General features: G+C 47.5%; 1 protein-coding gene across 2 annotated transcripts in view; it reads left to right on the top strand.

The window, feature by feature from the left end:
- Positions 1–20,756, top strand: part of THOC2 (THO complex subunit 2) — a 1,495,542-nt gene that overhangs the window by 231,544 nt on the left and 1,243,242 nt on the right. The window lies entirely within an intron of this gene.

The following is a 20,756-nucleotide window of genomic DNA, read 5'->3' as shown; positions in this document are numbered from 1 at the left end:
CACGTGGAGTCACCAGAGGACAAATGGGTCAACAATCCCAGTTCTCTAAAGGTGGGGCACAATCCTCGTTCACGAAACAGAACAAGGGAGGTTACAGAAATAACAGCAACAGAGGTCGCGGCAGAGGAAACAGCTCCCGCTCCTCTGCTCCAATCAAACAGTGACTCTCTGTCACTGCCCCCCGACCACCTAACACCTGTCGGGGGGAGACTACAGCAGTTCCTGCCCGTCTGGAAAAACATCACCACAGACAGGTGGGTGCGACAACTAGTCCAGTATGGTTATTGCCTAGAGTTGAGGTCCACTCCACCCAACATCCCGCCAAGGCAAAGGCCTATGTCCGCAGAGCACTTGCTCTTATTGCAGCAGGAAGTAGTGGTGATGCTGCAAAAGGGAGCAATCGAGCTCGTGCCGGTGGGAGAGGAAGGCACGGGGGTTTATTCCCTGTACTTCCTTATTCCAAAGAAGGACGGATCTCTCAGACCCATTCTAGATCTACGTCCCCTCAACCTGTACATACTGTCAGAACATTTCCACATGCTTACACTGCAACAGATTCTTCCATTGCTAAACCAGGGAGATTTCTTAGCAACCTTAGATCTCAAGGATGCTTATTTCCACATTCCACTACACCCGTCACACAGGAAATACCTCAGGTTCACTATTCAAGGCAGGCACTACCAGTTCAAGGTCCTACCCTTCGGAGTCACCACAGCCCCGAGGGTGTTCACCAAGTGTCTGGCGACAGTAGCGGCGCACCTCAGGAGGCAGAACATCCATGTCTACCCCTACCTAGACGACTGGCTCGTGCAAGCCAGGTCACAGCAACAGTGCGCCGCAGACATGTCGACTACAATTCACCTTCTTCACGATCTGCGTTTCTCCCTGAACTACCCAAAATCGCATCTTCAGCCAGCACATGTCCGGCAGTTCCTAGGTGCGACGATCAACACCCTGACGGCCATGGCTCAGCCAAACCAAGTCAGGATAGACAGCATGCAGGCTCTGATCCAAAGGTTCAGGCCACAACACTCGCTTCCAGCGAGAGTGTTCATGCAGTTGATAGGCATGATGGCCTCCTGCATCTTCATAGTCCCTCACGCACGGCTACATATGCGCCTGCTCCAGGAGTGCTTAGCGAATCAGTGGACACAGGCTCGTGGGCAATTGACAGACCTAGTGTTGGTTACCAGTCGGGCATACGACTCTCTGCATTGGTGGACTCCACACAACCTTTGCAAGGGCCGACTGTTCCAAGAGCCTGTGCCGCAGATTGTCCTGACAACGGACGCATCTCTCCAGGGATGGGGAGCTCATGTGCTCACTTACACAGTGCAGGGACTATGGACGATGCAGCAACAGAAGATGCACATCAACTATCTTGAACTGATGGCAATCTTCATGGCGCTCAAGTCCTTCATTGTACATCTGTGCAACAAAGTCGTGCTAGTCCGGACGGACAACATGACCGCGATGTACTACATTCAAAAGCAGGGAGGCACCCACTCGCCACAGCTGTCTCATCTGGCTCAGAGCATGTGGAAGTGGGCCATTCAGAGGAACATTTTCCTCATGGCAGAACACCTCCCAGGAAAGGACAATCAGATGGCGGATCTGCTCAGCAGGTACAGCCATCAAATGCACGAGTGGGAGTTACACCCATCTGTCCTCCACCCGTACTTCCAGCAGTGGGGTCATCCGGAGATAGACCTGTTTGCCACAAAAGAGAACGCAAAATGCCAACACTTTGCCGCCAGGTTCCCTCACCCACAGTCGCAGGGGAATGCGATATGGATGAACTGGTCAGGCAAATTTGCGTACGCTTTTCCGCCAGCCCCTCTAATACCGCTGGTCGCAAGAAAGCTAAGGCAGCACGAGATGACTCTCATCCTAGTTGCTCCAACGTGGGCGCGCCAGGCCTGGTACACCACGTTCCTCGAACTCTCAGTGGTGCCGCATCAAAGACTGCGCCTCACGCCCAGTCTTTTGACGCAGAACCATGGAGAAATTCAGCATCCAGATCCGCAACAGCTCAACCTGGCGATCTGGCTCCTGAAGTCCTAGAGTTTGGATACCTTAACCTACCTCCGGAATGCATGAACATCATCAAGGAGGCGAGGAAACCAACTACTAGAGCATGCTATGCTGCAAAGTGGAAGCGTTTTGTCATTTACTGTACAGCCAATGACATCAACCCACTAGATGCATCTATCCCCAACATCATCTGCTATCTGTTGCATCTTTACAAGTGCAATCTAGCGTACACTTCCATTCGGATACATCTATCCGCCATAGCGGCTTATCTCCAGAACAGGCAGCACCTCTCTGTCTTCAGAGTGCCCGCCATTAAAGCCTTCCTTGAAGGTCTGAAACGAGTCATTCCCCCAAGAACACCGCCAGCTCCGGTGTGGAACCTCAATGTCGTTCTCACCAGACTGATGGGACCACCATTTGAGCCACTGCACTCGTGTGAACTCCAGTTCCTTACGTGGAAAGTAGCTTTCCTTGTAGCTATTACGTCTCTGAGGCGTGTCAGTGAGCTGCAGGCGCTCACAATCCAAGAGCCATTCATTCAAATTCATCCAAATAGGGTAGTGCTACGCACTAACCCCAAATTCCTTCCGAAGGTGGTGTCACAGTTTCATCTAAACCAAACTATTGACTTACCAGCATTCTTTCAAAACCCGCAAACGGTGGCGGAAAGAATGCTCCATACCTTAGATGTACGGAGGGCGTTGATGTACTACATAGACAGAACACAACCCTTTAGAAAAACAAAACAACTCTTTGTTGCCTTCGCACCACAACACAAAGGCAACCCGATTTCCAAGGCAGGGATAGCCAGATGGATTGTTAAGTGCATCCAGATATGTTATCAAAAAGCCAAGCGCACTTTAACAATACCCCCCAGAGCGCACTCCACACGCAAACTGGGGGCATCCATGGCTTTCCTAGGGAACATTCCTTTAGAGGATATTTGCAGAGCAGCCACGTGGGTTACACCACATACCTTTACAAAACACTACTGTGTTGATGTGCATTCCAAGCAGCAAGCTGCTGTAGGACAGGCTGTTCTGAAGACACTTTTTCAGGTTTCTGCAGCTGGCACGGGCAACCGCCGCTGATGGAGGGACTGCTATGTATTCTATGCTAAGATATGAATTTAGCAGCCCACATGCCTCGAACTGAATATGCTACTTACCAGTATGCATCTGTTCTTGGCATGTAGGGCTGCTAACATTCATATCGCCCGCCCTCCTCCCCGGTGCCTGTCGCAGCTGCAGATATACTATTGTATTTATTCATTAGCATGGACATCCTTTACACTTTTCACTCCATCTTCTGCCACAATGGCGAAAAACAATCTGGGGATGGAGCCGATGCCCATGCGCACTGTAGTCCAGGGGAGGAGCCACCTATCTCAGGATACTTCGAAGACTCTTCCAGGACAACAATGTGCGATCATCCGAGCCCAACACTAGGCGGCGATCTAATGCTAAGATATGAATGTTAGCAGCCCTACATGCCAAGAACAGATGCATACTGGTAAGTAGCATATTCATTACACGACTTAGGGTTTACAATAAACGACACCAAGTCGCACCTAGAGCCTTCGTACGCTCATCAATATCTAGGAGCTACCATAGACACATCGGCAGCTCTAGCGTATTCCAGTCAAGCCAGGATTCAAAGCATTTAGAACTTAGTCTCCCTTTTTCAATGCCAACACTCTCTTCAAGCCAGAGTGTTCATGAAACTAATAGGCATGATGGCATCTTGCATCTTCATAGTCCCTCACGCGAGACTGTAAATGCGCCCGCTACAAGAATGTCTAGCACAGCAGTGGAATCAGGCTCAAGGTCAGCTCACAGACCTGGTACATATCGCTCTCTGCAATGGTGGAACACCAAAAACTTGACAAAGGGACGTCCGTTCCTAGACCCTATTCCACAAATAGTGCTCACGACAGATGCATCCCTCACAGGATGGGGAGCCCATCTCCTGCATTATACCACACAGGGCCAATGGAACAATCAACAGAAACAGTTACACATCAATCATTTAGAGCTGCTAGCAATTTTCCTAGCACTCAAAACCTTTCAAGTACAAGTACAAGTACAAAACAAAGCTGTTTTAATCCGGACGGACAATCTGACAGCCATGTATTATGTACAAAAACGGGGGGACACACTGTGCAACTGTCCCAACTTGCGCAGACCATTTGGAGATGGGCCATCCATCAAAATATACACCTGACAGTAGAACACCTTCCAGGAATTCACAATCCAATAGCAGATCTGTTGAGTCGTCAGTCACAACAGATTCACGAATGGGAGCTGCGCACACACAAGTTCTCCAACCATTCTTCCAAAGGTGGGGGCATCCACAGATAGATCTGTTTGCCACACACGAAAATGCGAAATGCCCAAGCTTCGCCGCCAGATTTCCACACCCACAATCGGAAGGAAATGCGATATGGATGAACTGGTCAGGCATATTTGCGTGCGCTTTTCCGCCTCTCCCACTCATTCCACTAGTAGTACGCAACAGTCTCTCAAACTAATACTAGTGGCCCCCACATGGGCACGTCAGCCGTGGTTCACCACGCTACTAGATCTCTCACTGGTTCCACATCAAAAATTACGGCTCACGACATCCCTGTAAACACAGAACCATGGAGAAATAAGACACCCAGACCCAAACCAACTGAATTTGGCGATCTGGCTCCTGAGGTCTTAGAGTTCGGTTACTTAAACCTACCACAAGACTGTATGAACATAATTAAAGAAGCTAGAAGACCCACTACCAGAGCATGTTATGCGGCCAAGTGGAAAAGATTTGCAATATACTGTAACAACAATAACATTTCCATCCAAGATATCTGCTACCTTCTACACCTACAAAGGTCCAACTTGGCTTATTTTTCCATTGCAGCCTATTTACAAAACAGGCAGCCTCTATCTCTATTTAGAGTACCTGCAATTAAAGCATTTATTGAAGGATTAAAAAGAATAATCCCACCTAGGTTACCACCTGCACCAGTATGGAACCTAAAAGTGGTCCTTACAAGACTTATGGGTCCCCCTTTTGAGCCTTTACACGAGTGTGAACAGCAATTCCTAACATGGAAAACTGCCTTCCTTGTTGCCATTACCTCTCTCAGAAGAGTGAGAGAAATACAAGCATTCACAATAGAAGAACCATTTTTTCAAATACACCCTAATAAAGTGGTTCTTAGACCCAATCCAAAATTCCTGCCAAAAGTCATTACTCCTTTTCACCTCAACCAATCAGTAGAGTTGCCAGTGTTTTTTAAAAAAACGGACTCTGTTGCAGAAAGAGCTCTACACACCCTAGATGTTAGAAGAGCTCTACTATACTACACAGACAGGTCAAAATCCTTCAGAAAGACAAAACAACTATTTGTATCCTTCTCTCCACCACACAAAGGCAATCCCATCTCTAAAGGAGGAATTGCCAGATGGATTGTAAAGTGTATTCAAATATGCTATCTGTGAGAAGTTGGCCTGATATGCAGTGCTCACTATTCTAGTGATCACTATGTATCAGTCCAGACAACCCTTATTGATGATTGGTTGTAAGTCAACCTGATAGACCAGCTATCCTAGTAGCATGGATACGAGCAGTCTAAGGCTAAGACTCTAGAGGGCGTGTTAAGCCAGCTGTTTTACCATCACATTACCCCTTGAACACCAAGTGAAAGGACACCACACAAGTTGTTATGAAAATAAACAGATATTTATTTATAACAAGACTACCCTGAACTCTTTATGAGTCAGGGAGCTAAGCACATAACAAAACTCTTACGAAAATACTTTAAGTCGCACAATTTACACAAATGCCCTAGGGGCACAAAAAACCATATACACAGTAAGTGGAATGCGAACTTGCTAGCAGGTAAGTAATACTTTTCTAGACTCAGGAATCGCTAGGCCTACAATTCTAAACACTGGGATTAGATGCAGGAGGCCTGTGGACGTCGTGTGCAGAGTGGGAACTCTCACGCGTAAGGCGGGAAAAAGTCTATGGAGGCTAGCAGTTGCAAAGTTACTGTTCTCGGGCGAACCCGACTAGGTGGGTCGAAAACAAGAGTGGATCCGAACACTTATGGTGTTGGACTATGCTGGAGCACCGGAGTACTCAGGTTACCTAGCCCAGGGGCTGCGGCTGCATAGGGTTGAAGTTGCGCCGGAAACCCTCGTTGAAGATCCAGGAGCCTGAAGAAAGAGTTGCTGGCAGGCGGCCAGTGAAGAAAGTTCGGAGTGATCCAAGCCTGGATCAGGGAAGAAGAAACCTGTAAGCAGAGGGGACCAAGTTCTGAATCACTAGCCAGTGATTTGGGTGGGCACCAGGATGGCACCGGACGAAGTCACCTCAGCCAGGTGAGTGGGCGCTGCTGGGCTCTGCAGTCTCTCGGACCAGGAGGTGTTGTCGGCGACCAGGATGGAGGTGCGAGCTGTCCCACGAAGGTTCTTGCTGTCGACGTCGCTGGACCCAGGATTGGGCAACAAGTCTTGGCAAATGCAAGGCCCACGCGGTGGACCTAAAATGGCGTCTTGAGTGGACCAGGAGGGTCCAGGGTGCTCCTCTTTTGGAGGGGAGCAAGGGCTAGTCTGGAGCAACCAGACCAGCAGTGTTTGTCGTCGTGGAGCGTCGTGAGGGGGCCACTAGCCAACGGGCAAGCGACCTGGACAACGCGGTTGGCAGCAAAGAGCAGAAGGGCCCCACGCAGATCTCGTGGATGCAGGGGGGCTGAACTTCGGTCCTGGAGCTGCTCAGGGTCGGGGCTTCTCTTACCCCAAAGCACTCGGTCGAGGGTCACTCGGTGGTCGTGCTGGACAAGCGTCGTGCAGTTCTGAAGATGGCCGGTCCCTCGAGGTCTCGTCACACCCACGGATCACAGCTGGGCTGATGATGTAGGTTGAGGTCAGAGGTGCCAGGGAAGCCGGTTCTCGTCGTGCTGGAGCAGTCTTGATCCGAAGGAGAGACTGGCAACAAACCGCGATGCTTGGTTGGTGCCTGCTGCTGCAGGGTGACTACTCCTTAGTCACAAGGGAGAATCTTGGGAAGAAGTCTTGAGTTCCTTTCGTGGAAAGTAGTTTCAGGATTCAAAGATGATCTGATTTGGAAGGGGGCCAGTTCCTACCTTTATCCTGAAAAAGGGGGCTGGCACGCGACTAGGTCCTGCCCTATGGGTGGGACCAGGAGGGGGGTGGTTACACCCCTCTCCTTTGGCGGGCTTTCCCCAGACCAGGGGCTGGAGTGCCCCTGGAACTGGTTCAAGCCGGCCTATGCACAGTGAGCACCGGGGTGCCACTTGCAGTCACCTTCCTCTAAAGCCCTGCCTACCTAGAATACACAAAACCCTGTCTGGGACGGTGCTGGCACCGCCCCTGGCAGGAAACCCTTTGTCCTTGCCTCCTGCTCTGGGAGGACTCCCAGCAGCAGGAGGGCAGACTTGTGTCTCGGTGGCAGCATCCATCTTGTGGAGCTGAGGCTATGTCTGACTTTAACCGGGGTTACAGGTTACATACATGTCGTGTCCCTCTAGAAGGGTGGAATGCTAACCCCGTCGCCAGAATTGGCGAGGGGTTAGTATTCCAATACGTATGACACCTTACTCGACATGTTTTGATAAAGCGATACCAGAGTTGGCATATAACCGCAAGGATTATAATGCACTTAAGAGTATATGGTATGCAATATCATGGAAACGGCTAAGGGATGGATCCCGAATGCCGCAGACAGGCTCAGCTCATGCCAGAGCACTATCTCACACGATTCCAAGCACTCTGCCTTCAGGATTGTCAAGGCCTGCCATAGGAGTGACTGATAGGAGATCTGTGTGTCCATTTTAGGTTTACATATAGGTATACTATATCTAAAGCAAAGGGTGATTACACCACCTTGCCCCAGCTGTCGTGCAGCCAGTTGTCAGATTTGGATGGCCAGCCAGGGGTGGCATAATACATGCTGCAGCCCCTGGTAGGCCCTGGGTACACCTATGCCCTGGGTACCTAAGGTACACTGTACAGGGACTGATAAGGTGACTCAGTATCCAATTAGATATGTACCTAAGGTACATGGAATCCATTTTACAGAGAGAGCAGTAGGCCTGGGGCCCTGAATAGCAGGGTCCCAGGTCAACTAAGTCAGAAAACCAGCAAAACACCAGGCAAAAAGTTGGGGGCAACCATAGTCAGGGATCTACCTTCCTACACTATCATAAAGCAAAACGTACACTAACAGTTCCTCCTAGAGTGCACTCCACTCGCAAACTAGGAGCCTCTATGGCTTTCTTAGGAAACATACCATTAGATGACATATGCAAAGCAGCAGCATGGTCTACAATACACACCTTCACTAAACACTATTGTGTTGATGTGCAAGCCAAGCTGCAGCAGGCCAAGCTGTACTTCAAACACTATTTCAGTATGCTGCAACGGATACAAGCGACCACCGCTAGGGGAGACACTGCTGCACAATCGTTGCTAAATGTACAATCTGCAGCTCATATGCTTCGAACGGAATATGCTACTTACCAGTATGCATCTGTTCTTGGCATGTAGAGCTGCAGAGTTGTACATGCCCTCCCGCCTCCCCGGGACTTGTATCCGTTCCAGTACTCGTGTTACTTAGATGCACACGCATGGACATCCTTTTCTCTTTTCTTCTACTAACTCCATCATTTCCCATCATGGCGAAAAACAATCTGAGGATGGAGTCGATGACCGTGCGCAGTATTGTCCAAGGGAGGAGTCACCGATCTCGTGACTGCAAAGACTTGTTCCAAGAAGACAACAACCTGCAATCATCCGAGCCCAACACCAGGTGGCGATCTATTGCTAAATGTACAACTCTGCAGCTCTACATGCCAAGAACAGATGCATACTGGTAAGTAGCATATTCCTTATTATAAGACACGCACTAAAACACAACCCTATCTCCTACCCAGAGATATAACGCAATGCACACAATACTTTGCAAATAAAACAGGCAAGTAGCACAAATACACAGTGGTCGCCAGTGGGAGACCAAACCATATTCTAAAATAGAGAGATGCTAATCACGACTCAAGTCAAGACTGGTCCCAGAAGACGTAGAAGTGCTGGAGACCCAAGGAACCACCTGAGGTAAGTACCCAGGAACCCCACAAAGGCCGCGTGCAGAGTGGCAACACGGCCGCGTGCTCAATGAAAGTTAATGGATAAGTCGCGGTTGCAATTTTAAAGAAGGACCCTTCCCAGTGAACCCTGAAGAAACCCAGTGGAAGACAGAAGGTTGGATAGTCACACCATCTGTGGCTACCCTAGGAACCAGGATACCTACACTGGGGAAGCCGTGTGTGAATTGACGTCGGAAGCCGCAGTCAAACCCAATGGAGAACTTGGGGAGATGCCGCTGACGGAGAAGGTGAAAATGTCTGGTGGAACCCCCAAGGTGGATTCAAGCTGAGAAGCACCTGCAAGCAGAGGGGACTGTGTCAATGCCACTCAGGAGTGACACGGAGGCACTGAAGACTAATGCCCACCGATGTCAGGAGATGCAACAGAGTTGACGATGACCTTGGAGCTGCAGCTGTGTGGACCAGGCAACGCTGAGGAAGACCAGGAGCCATTCTTTTGCTGTCCCATGCCGGATGTTTAGAGCTGGGGGGTCAGTGTCTGTCAGGAACACCAACAAGCCTTGGCAACGGCAAACAATGTGGCAGGCGAAAAAGGTGCAGTGTCTGCACCAGCAGGGTCCAAGTGACTCAACACGAGCAGGGCAGTCGGTGTAGGCCCTGAGCAATAAGGGGAGACCGCTGGCATCTCAGAAAACCCTTAAGAGGACCCACAGGCCAGAGGCACAGGAGTCGCAAGAGGACCTTGAGCAGCTCACCAAAGATGCAGGCCCACGTGCAAAGGATATGGTGAGGGCGAAGTTCTTTGCTGCTGGAGATGCTTGAGGGTGAAGCTTCTTGGAGCCCGAAGATCTCTGGTGAAGAGTCCCCAATCCCTGGTAACGGCAAATCGACGCGGTGCACAGGGGTTCCTTTCTTGCAGTTCAGATGAGGGATACTGTCCTCAAACTCATTTTTCAGGGGGTATTTCTAAGATGCCCTCTGTGTGCATTTTTCATTAAATCCACACTGGTATCAGTGTGGGTTTAATGTGCTGAGAAGTTTGATAACAAACTTCCCAGTTTTCAGTAAAACCATTAGTGTACTATGGAGTTCGTAATGACAAACTCCCAGCACCATATACTCTTAATGGCATTACTGCACTTACAATGTCTAAGAATTGGCTTAGACATGCACTGGTATAGTGCACCCAGCTAGAGGGGTGGCTGACCAATGCCAGGGCAGTGGGTTGTAGGCATGGCACACAGGGGTGTGTGTCATGTCGACTTTTCACTTTGTTCTGCATCAAAACATGCAGCCTGCAAAGGCAGTGTGTGAGTGTAAAGGTACAGGGTCTCTAAGGGTGGCAAAAGAAGTGCTGCAGCCCTTAGAGGCCTTCCCTAGTCACAGTGCCCTGGGTAGTTGTGGTACCTTTTACCAGGGGCTTACCTGTGGCCAGCGAGTGCCAATTGGGTTTCGTCTTCAATGCAGTTTTAGGGAAAGAACATAGGCCCTGGGTACCTGATTGGCAGGAGCCCAATGCACACTCGGTCAAAGTACATCAGCAGTTCAACAAAAAGTAGGTGCAACCTTGCAGAAAGAGGGCACTTTCTCACAATTGGTCCCTGCAAAAAGAGGCTGCAGGGTCTGGCTGGAAGTCCAGTCGGGGTGAAGCAACAGTGGGTGCAAGGATTGCGATGCTTAGGGACACCTGGAGTCCTCTTCTCTGTGGCCCAGTGGTTACGGATGCAGAGGTGTTTTTAGGCATTGGTTTTGTTTACCGGGAGCAGTTGAGGTCAAGGGGGCCTGTGTGCAGAGGCTGCAGGCAATGTCTGGGAGTTACCGTGGGGTGAAACCTCGATGGACTCGAGCCCTGGAAGGCTGGGGGACGGGTGCAGTGATGACTTCAGGTGTTGCGCTTTGGCTGTTCCGGAGGCCTCAGAGACTTTTCTTATAGAGTTTCTGCTGGATGCCGCGAACAATTCCGCTGTTTTTCCGGAAGTCTTGGTCTTTATTGAAGGCAGGTAGTCCTTCCAGGTTTTGGAGTCACACAGCAGTAGAACGTGTTTTCTTTGGCGCAGAATAGATAGAATGGTAGATATCACAGCAGGTGCTCTCTTAAGTCTTCTGCTTTTGCGGCTCTTCATGTCCTTCTTTGTAGGTCGTCAGGATCGGTTTCTCTGGTGCCAGGGGCTCCCTTAAATACTGAATTTAGAGGTGTTAAGGGAGTGTAGGGTAGTAGCCAATGGGCTACTGATCCTTTGGGTCACTATGCCCTATATATTCCCACTTCCTTTGGGAAGTGGGCATAACCCCGTCCCAGAATTCCTGAGAATACAGCAAAAAGATGGCTACTACTGAAAAATCATATCCACCTCACAGTAGCTCATCTTAGAGGAAGTACTAGCCTAGACGTCGCACTCGTACCTGACTAGCTAATTTTCTCGCTTGTCCTGGTGCCAAGGGGGTCCGGGCAAGAGGGTTCTGCTACCTCTCCTGTTGGGAGAAGCCAGATCCTCATTCCAAAGGCGGCAGCCCTTTTAGGCTTGGCATCTAAGGAAGGCTAATCAGCAGGTCGTCTTTTGGGAGGTGGGGCGTTACACCCTCTTCCTGGACAGGCTTTTGTTCTGGGTCCCCTGAGAGAAAAAGGCTCTCACCCTAGGAGGTCAGAACTGCGTTTCGGGTGGCAGGCTGGCTGAAGCCAGTCACCAAGGACACCAGAGGCTGGAATGTTTTCAGGGTGGGTGCATGTATTAAATCAAACATTGGCATCCATGTTGGTTTGTCAATAACAGTTGTTTGATACCAAACATCCCTATTTTCAGTGAATGTTCATCCCCATTTGTGTTTAATTATGTAGCTGAGGAACTCGTTTTCACCAGTGTCCAGCACACGTTTTAAAATGGCTTCACTGTCCACTTGCCTTGGCAATAATAGGACTGACCAGCACAGGGGTATATCTGCTCATACATGTATGCCCTCACATGTAATATTCAGCACCCTACCTTAGGGCTGTCAGACCTGCTGTAGGGTTGATTTACAAATATCACATGCAGTGTTAGGCAACATGGCACACAGTGACGTTGTGTTTTTATTTTTGTTAGCACCAAGACGCGCAGCCTGCAATGGGAGTCTTTCATGTGCTTGGTGAGGGGTCCCTTAGGGTGGCACAGTTCGTGCTTCAGCACTTATGGACCCTCTTTAGTACCTCAGGCCCTAGTTACCAGGTTACCTATTTACTATGGACTTATAGAGTGTGCTAAAAGTTTTGCCAATTGGGGAGAACAATTGTACAGTTTTTGAGAAAGAGTTCTGGAACTTGGGACCTGTTTAGCAGGAACCCAGTGCACTTTTAGTGGTAATCACAGGCAAAATGCGGGGGTGGCCATGTCAAAAAGGGGCACTTTCCTACATGCCCACTCCCCCCTGTAGGGAAGTGGCTCTATATATACTGGACCAAAGTAAGGTACAGTGTGTATAGAGTCCCCAGTCCCCAGGGGTTTGGCAGAGGCTAAAGTTAGATATAACCTTTTTTTTTTGTTTAAACATTTTTTATTGAGAGTTTTATTTTCCATGGTACAGCATTGTGCATTTGCAAGTTTTAGACATTGCGGCAGATGCCCACCAGATATTAGTCAATAGTAATACAGTAGGTAACATCCAACCCATTATACATTATAAATGACACACCAAAAAACAACTCATTGTGCCTACTGACAGTCTGGTTTGGGATGTAGTGGGCTGGCCGGCGGCGGGTGCCTGAATGAGTGGGTTTCCGTTAGGGTGTGGATTGATGTATAGGCCCCTCACTCTAATCTGGTGTCCCTCAGTGGTTAAGGTCCATGTGTGTGCCCAGCAATGTGTAAGCACCTTCTTCTTTGGTGCCAAAAGGTGAACTTGAAACTGTGAACTGTGGATAGGGGTGGGAGGGGGTTAGGAGAACTTCCAAGTAACCTACAGGAAACTGTATGGTTCGATAGATATATGCTATGTGGTAGGTATCAGTCTGTCCATGTGGCGTCTACGGTGTCCGAGGCGGGAGGAGAGGGAGATCTTCAGGGGTGCTGCTGTTCCCGGCCATAGTCAGGGTGTTGGTCTATTGGGTTCCCAATTCGTGAACGGTCTTTCGTTTGATGCCGCTATTGCATTGTGGTATGTGTTGACGCTACCCGGGACAGGGATGGGGTTTGGGACTGGACTGGTGTGTCCCTGGGTGAATCATCTTGTGTCGTCTCTTGTGTGTACTGAAACAGGAGTTGTGCCCACTCCATGAAGATGGGATGTTTGCGAATCCCCCTCACCTCCTCGTTTCTCAGTATGGTTTCTTCCGCTGCATCCCATTTGTTTACCCCTCCGATCCAGGCTGCCTCTGGGGGTCCTGTTGGTGTCCTTCAGTACATTGCTATCCCCCATTTCGCCAGGAGTAGGGCTAAGGACGCAAATCTGCACTGCACCTTGTCTGTCTTCCACCTGCGAAAGACCCCTAAGGCACATGCCTTTCCACGAGTTAATGTGCGTGAGGTGGACCGTCGCCTCAAGAACCTGATGTATTCTGCCCCAATATGTGTGAAGCACCGGACAGTCCCAGAACATGTGTTTGAAGTTTGCTTCCGGTGTTTGGCATCTGGGGCACGCAAACCGCGTGTCCGGGTAAAATTGCTGTAACTTATGCGGTGTTAAGTATGCGCATTGTAGAATGTTGAATTGTATGTTTTTTAAATGTGCGTTACGCGTGACTTTTTGGGGGTATTCTAAGGCTTTTTCCCATTCTTGATCATTGAGCAATCAACCTATCTCGTCCTCCTTTTTCTGGCATAGGACCTGTAAAGGGGTCGTGATCAGTTCCCTTATTGCTTTATAGTGCCAGGTAACTTGGTGTCTGCCTCTGCCCATTCGGAGGATTGTATGCAACACTGGGTGTGTTGGTGGTTCCCCCTCAGTAAGATCCCAACATTTCAGCGCACTGTCCACTAAACATCTGTGCACCAGGAATTGCCCTGGGGGAAGATCATAACTATCCCATAGTTGTGCATACGTTTTCAGTTGCCCATCTTTGAACAGGGCCTCTGTCTCCGTCACTTCGTGCTCCGGAGGGCACCGGACATGTAATAATGTTCCTTCTGTGGGAGTCCTACTAATGGGAGCAACGGGGAGTATAGGGGTCTACCCCCGACATTCTGTGTATGCGCATCATGCATTTGGGGGCAGTCGACACTTATAAGGGGTGTGTGCTTGATGGCTTGGTTCCCGGCAGCAGCAGTCTCCGGATGGCCGGGAGAGGTATGCGACCGTCATTAGTAATTGTCTCCTCTATGTGGCATTCTGACGTCCAATGGGCAGCCACTGAATCTGAGCCGTCAGAAAATAGGCCTCAAAGGAAGGGGAACCCAGACCCTCCTGCGTTATAAGCAAGTAGAGGGTTCGTAAGGCTACTCTTTGCCTACCGCCCCCGTACCAGTGTCGTAAGTAGTGTATATAGTTCTTGAAAAAATGAGCGAGTCGGTTTTACCGGAAGATTAGTGAAGGCGTATAGCAGCCTGGGCACCATTATTATTTTTGCTACGGCCACGCGCCCAATAGGAGCCAAGGGCGCAGGGTCTTCCAGAAGGTCACTGCCGCTTGAAGGCCCGCTAATGTTTTGCGGTGGTTCCCCTTGTAGATGTCCTCGGATGAGTGATATAGCCTCACTTCTAGATATCGGGGTGCCGTAGCCTTCCAGCCGAGTGTCTGGGGCCCTATCGTGATCTCCGAGGGGGCAGGGTGAGGGCTGAGAGGAAAGATCGTAGATTTCCCCCAATTGACTAAGTCCAGAGACCTCTGTGAACGTGTTCAAAATTGTCCATATTGGCGTAAGATCACTGGTGACATTCCGCACATGGATCAATAGGTCATCAGCGTATAACGATACGCAGTGGACCGTGCCCGCGATTGGGATACCCTAGGCGTCACCCTCCTATCGCAGGCGAATGGCCAAGGCTCCACCGCCGCCAAGGCGAAAAGCAGGGCGCACCCCTGCCTCGTACCCCGCTCCACCGCAAGTGGGTCTGAAATATATCTTCCTATCTTCACCCTAGTGGTAAGGCCCTTATAGAGAAGCTGCGTGTATGCCATTAGGGTCGGACCAACGCCTATCTTTCGAAGGGTTGTGAACAAATAGGGCCATGTGAGGGTGTCGAAGGCCTTTTCAAGGTCTAAAATGAGACATGCGGCACGGTGAAAGTGGTCCCGTTCACTATCCTGTATATGGAAGAGCCTGCGTATATTCTGTGATACGTTGCATCTGGGAAGAAAGCCGTTTTGGTCATGGTGGATAAGTTGCGGAAGGACCTGGATATATCTGTCCGCAAGTATTTTCCCCAGAATTTTACAATCCGCTGTAAGTAATGTAATGGGCCTATATGAGGACGGAAGTGTGGGATCTCTGTTCGGTTTGAGGAATGTTATCAGGATGGATTCCCTGAGCGAGCTGGGAAGTTCGCCCCACTTCAACGCATTGTTGTACATGGTCACAAGACGTGGCGACAAGTGTCCCAGGAATGCAGAATAGTACTCGAGGGGAAAACCGTCCATCCATGGTGCTTTATGGCGTGCCAGCGCCCTGACTGCATGAGTGACATCCGGAGAGGTTATCTTCGTGTCTAGTGCCTTTCCGTCCGCCTGTGAGATGGTGGGTGCGGGAGTGGAGTGGAGGAATTGGGTTAATGTCAAGGGCGAGAACTGCGGTGGGGTGTGATAGATGCCTGTGTAATAGTCGTGGAAGATAAGTAATATATCTACTTGTGATTGTTTAATGACTCCTGACTCGTTCCGTATTGTTGTAATGGGTGGCATGTCCGTGTCTTATTTCGCGAGCCTGCCCTATTTCCCTCCCTATGTACACAGGCAGCATTCACTCTAAAATTTTATTTGCTGAGGTCATCCATGGTTTCCGCGTATGTTGTTTTTGCAGTCACCACCTGTGCAGGGGTTGCCTCCCCCCTATCTAGTTAATTTGTAAGATCTGCTAATCGCAGCTCCGCGGCCTGAAGTGACTGCTCCAGCACCTGCCGAACCCCTACGATGTGCTAGATACAGTGACCCCTTGCCTCGGCTTTGAATGCGTCTCATTCTACTATTCTGGATGAGGCTGTGTTTGCATTCAGTAAAAAATATTCCTGGATATGTTCCCCGTGTGTATGACAGAATGCCTGGTCTGTGAGGCAGTGCCGGGGCAATTTCCACGTGGGCACCGTGGGGTGTAGTGGCCTCCATCTAAGGGTCACAGTGTGTGCATCTTGATCGGACAAAACTCTGCCTAGATAGTCAGTGTGCTGTATTTGTGGAAGAAGTACCGCTGAGCAGAGGAATCTGTTGAGCCTCACCCTGAGGTTGTGTGGGACGGAGTGGAATGATTATATCTTGGTGTTTGGATTCCTTTCACGCCATGCATCTGCAAGTGATCAATGAGCAATCCATTTCTTAAAGATCTCTGTTTGTTTCAGTGCGGGTGAGTGCACCGGTGGGGGGATGAGATCTGTCTAACCCAGTGTCAAGGGTGCAATTATAGTCTCCACCCAGCAACCACGGTGTTGTGGTCTAATGTGCTAACACCCCAGTGAGACGGGTCCAGTAATGCTCTTGTTCTACATTTGGAGCGTTAATGCTCCCTATCAGTATCTTCTTGCCCTCGAGGTGATCTGCCAGCAGGGAGTATCGGCCCTCTTTATCAACCACCCTGGACTGTTCCCTGAAGGGGATCCCAGGCCGAATCCAGATTAGGGTTCCCCTGGCAAATGCGGAGTATGTGGTGGTGCATATAATACCACACCATTTTTTGCATAGGCAATCCACCTCTGTTCCTGTGAGGTGTGTCTCCTGGAGGAGTACTATCTGTGCCTGCTGTCTTTTCATATAGGCATCGATGTCATATCGCTTGTTTGCCGTGTGCATACCCCTGACATTCAATGTGATAACTTTCAGGTCTGTGTTAGGGATCCTAGCAGTCATTTCTGGGCTTGTTGTTCGAGATCATCATGCAACCTGTTGACCATTAGCTGATAAATTGTGCCGATGCGGCTATCCCTCCTACCGCTCTCCATAACAACATTGGTCTCCATTTCATCGCTATATAAGAGATTTTTTTTTTCCAGAAAACTACGAATTTGTAGATATTTAAAAAATTCGTTTCTGGAGAGACCAAATATATCTTGAAGTTCGAAAAAAGACATTAGAGCCCCATTTTGATACAATTGTCCAATTGAATGAATCTGTCCTAAGCGGAATCGATTCGTGGGGATATCTTGAAGGGTACCAGATAACGAGATATTACAACAGATGGGTGTATAAAAGTTAAATTTTGGGATTATCCGTAAAGCTTTATTAATTTGTCTCCAAACCAAAAAAGCAGAAAGAAGAACCTTAAATTTTGTTTTTTTGTAGTAGCTCGGCTCCATAAATATTAATAAACATTGGCGCACATGAGCTCCCATAAGCATTTCAAAAATGGATGGTGACAAGAAGGTTTCATTGACATGATCATGAAATAATAAAACCTTAATTGTTTTAAGAGTTATAGCCCAGTAGTACATTCTAAAGTTCGGAACTCCCAACCCACCACGCCCTTGCGGTAAGATACACCATTTTAAAGATCTTCTTGAACGGCGGTACCCCCAAAGAAATCTAGACAACATCCTATCTATTTTATTAAAAAGAAACATGGAGAAAAATAGGGGAATGGTTCGAAAAAAATAAAGAAATTTTGGAAAAATCAACATCTTAATAACATTGGTCCGTCCAAATAAAGATAGATGTAGATTATTTATCCTTTCTAAGGTTCTGTTAGTGGATATAAGTAAAGGATCCAGATTTAGTCCAACGATGTCATCTACTTTGGATGATATAGTTACACCAAGGTATGTAGCAGTATCGTTTATTGGGATATCGGTAGGTGTACCAGTTTTAGAATGTACAATTTGGGTTTTTGAGATATTTAATTTGTATCCAGAAAATTTTCCAAAATCACTGGCAATTTCTATTATTTTAGGTAAGGCGGAAGAGGAATCAGGGGTTACAATGGCCACATCGTCTGCGTAAGCTAGGACTTTGTGGTCAATCTCATGGAGTCGGACAGGTAGAATACCAGGTTCTGTAGTTAATCTATTCAAATAAGGTTCTAAATAAAGTGCAAATAAAAGTGGAGAGCAGGGGCACCCTTGCCTGGTCCCCCTGGTGATTGAAAATGGACTAGAAATATCCGCACCTAATCTTATTACACCCTTTGCATTTGAATAAAGTGACTGTACAGCTTGAATAAATTGTAGTGGAAAACCCTTCCATTTTAGCACAGACCAAAGGAACCCCCAATCGACTCTATCGAACGCTTTTTCAGCATCAAGTAGAATAACTCCGACTGGGGATTCCTTTGCCTGAGCCCAATCCAACAGTGCAATAACACGTTTAACGTGATCTGTGGTGTCCCTGTGTTTAATAAACCCGTGTTGAATATTGGAAACCAAACCCGGCATAACATCGTTTAGTCTATTTGCGAGAATTTTAGAATAGATCTTGCTGTCAGCTGTAATCAGGGAAATGGGCCGATACGAGCCTAATTCCTTTGGATCCTTGTTCTTTTTGACAAAAACGACTATAGTGGCCGTAGACCAGGAATCAGGAGCTTTGTCTTGAAATGCTATATTGAAGATTTTAAGCAACTCTGGTTTCAGCAAGAATCTGAATGTTCGATAAAATTCAAGAGGAATCTGGTCGGGCCCCATGGCTTTACCAGCTGCGAGGCTCGTGATAGCCCTTTCAATCTCTTCCCAACTTATTGGCCTGGCAAATAGATCTATATCACCTGTACTCAAAGAAAGTTGGTTAATGGTTTGAAAATAATCTGTGGGATTGAGAGTCTTGTCAACTTCATTGTTAAAATCGTTATAAAGCATCTTATAGAAACCCTGAAATGCCTCTAATATGCCTTCCCTACTTTCGTGGAGGACTCCATTTGTATCTTTAACACATTGTATTTCGTTATAAGACGATTTTTGTCGTAAGCGCTGTGCTAAAATTTTTCCTGTACGTTCGTTAAATTCGTACCGTTCCGTTTTGTATTGTTTAAATTTTGCGGCTACTTCTTCAGCAATATATGTTCGAAGACCTGAGCGTTCAATAGTTAATCGTGTTTGTACATCCTCTATGTTAGCATTATTTTTGCATGCGGTAGATAAATCCAACTCGACCTGCCTAATCTTGTTTAACCTGTCCCTAAAATCTGTTTGGTTTTTTTTCCTCTTATAATTTGCAAAGCTGATTGTCTCGCCCCGTACAATGGATTTAAAAGAATCCCAAACTACTTGTGGAGAGGCAGTATCGTTATTTATTAGAAAGTAATCTTTAATAATATTAACCATAAATTGAAGATATTCTTCATCTAATAATAAATTTCTTTGAAATGACCAGGATCTAATGGAGTTTGGGCAATCAGTGGAAAATTGCAACTCAGCGATTATGGGATTATGATCTGAAATGGCTTGTGGTAATATCTCAATACGAATTTTCTCCCAAAAAATTGAGGATACAAAAAAATAGTCTAAACGAACAAATTTATGATAAGGAGTAGAAAAAAAAGTATATCCGGGGTCATTATAATGAAATTTATTCCAGACATCAGTTAACCCATTACTAAGTACCAAGTCTCTAAGTGCTTTATAAGTTTTGACCTTCCGACCCATATATCTCTTCTCTGATCTAATATTCCAATCGGCTGACATGTGTATATTTAAGTCTCCACAGACTATAATCGGTTGTGTCCAAGTGGATAATTCTGTATTCATAGTGTTAAACAATTCGGCATCATCCAGATTGGGACCATAGATACAACATAAGGTAAATTTACAGCTTCCGATTTTTAGCTCAGCCAGTCCCCATCTGCCCCATTTATCAGAGAGTGTTTTTAAACATTTCCCTACTCCTTTTCGCATACAAATGGCTACACCTCTTTTGATACCCATTTGCTTAGATGTAGTCAAAACTTCCAATCCCAAGTTATTCAAAAGAAAACGTTTATCCCATGAAATGTGGGTTTCCTGTATACAAAGCAAATCAATATTCAACACTTGGAGCATTGTTCGAAACATAGCAATCTTCTTTAAATCATTAAGACCATTGATATTAATGGTACATATTTTCACCTTTTTATACATATCAAATGTAATAGAAAAAAATCATCGACCAACATCACAAGTATTTGCTCTTCAATGTTATCATTTAAATGCATTATAATCATCCCTGCGTTGAACACCTCTGCCTTACACCCCCACCACCAACCCTTGCCCTTACCCACCCCCACCCTTATTCCCAGAACCCCTCCCCCCACCCTCCCCACCATATGAGGCACAGGAACTTTCAGTTCCTGGAGCGTATGGATGCCGTGTCCCTAGCCCATGGCGTCCCTACTAAAAATAAAAAAAGGAAAAGAAAAAAAAAAGGGAAGAAGAAGGATAAGCGAGAGAGAAAGTTCAAAAAAGTTCAAGAAAGCAAGAAAGAGAGCGTAGAAATAGAGAAACATAATGGTCCTGCAATCAAATATTTATTAAACGGTATAGTTAATACGCTCAAATTCTAAATTCTAAATTTATCATACTATACATTAAAG

This window comes from Lissotriton helveticus, chromosome 4_1 (assembly GCF_964261635.1).
Source record: "Lissotriton helveticus chromosome 4_1, aLisHel1.1, whole genome shotgun sequence".
Classification (NCBI taxonomy): domain Eukaryota; kingdom Metazoa; phylum Chordata; class Amphibia; order Caudata; family Salamandridae; genus Lissotriton; species Lissotriton helveticus.
The sequence above is the reverse complement of the archived record's forward strand: the minus strand, read 5'-3'. Positions and strand labels throughout refer to the sequence as shown.